Source organism: Cyphomyrmex costatus, unplaced genomic scaffold, assembly GCF_001594065.2.
Source record: "Cyphomyrmex costatus isolate MS0001 unplaced genomic scaffold, Ccosl1.0 scaffold1341, whole genome shotgun sequence".
Lineage (NCBI taxonomy): Eukaryota > Metazoa > Arthropoda > Insecta > Hymenoptera > Formicidae > Cyphomyrmex > Cyphomyrmex costatus.
The window spans coordinates 37,409-38,236 of NW_017275328.1; positions in this window are offsets into that span (position 1 = coordinate 37,409).

The following is an 828-nucleotide window of genomic DNA, read 5'->3' on the forward strand; positions in this document are numbered from 1 at the left end:
CAATGATCAATACCTACATTACTATAATTACCCAGCTAGCAAGCTCACGTGATAATGACGTGATTATGAAGTGATTTTGATGACAATGCCGTCAAGTGACATAAATGGAACGTTATTTTGACGTCATTTGTAATACCAAAAGTTGACGTCACCGATATGACGTCAACTAGATGTTACATTGACGTCATATATATGACCATTACTAATTAATTATTTTTTGTTATTATTTGTGCATTATTATTTGATGTATCATTTTATCCTTTAATATTCGATGAAAAACAAGGATAAAATGATATGTCATGCGCATTACGCTTGCGGAAATGATACATATACTAATACATACACTATCATATAAACACATAACCATCTGTTTTCAATATTTCCATTGAACAGATATATCACAATTATACAGACATTAACATACAGATTCGTGGATCATCGAAGTACAGCAGTTCCCGTACGATTGTCAAGGTTAAGCATGCGAGGTCGTGGTACAACTTCGGATGGGTGACCGTTTGGGATGTATCATAAAAAAAATTAATTCTCGAATTTAGAGAAAATTTTTTTTTTCAGTAATTAGGGAAAACTGACCGGTATTCTACTTAAATTTCTACACGAAGTATATACGAATTTACTACTGCATTATTGCACTAGTAGTGACACTAATAGTACTTTTTAGTCATATTTACGTCTTCCTGACGTAATAAATAACGTCAATAAGATGTGACATAATCACGTGATATATACGTCAGAATAACGTTACTTTTATGTCATAATTGACGTTATTTGTACCAAAAATTCACGTCATTATCACGTGACCTTGCTAGC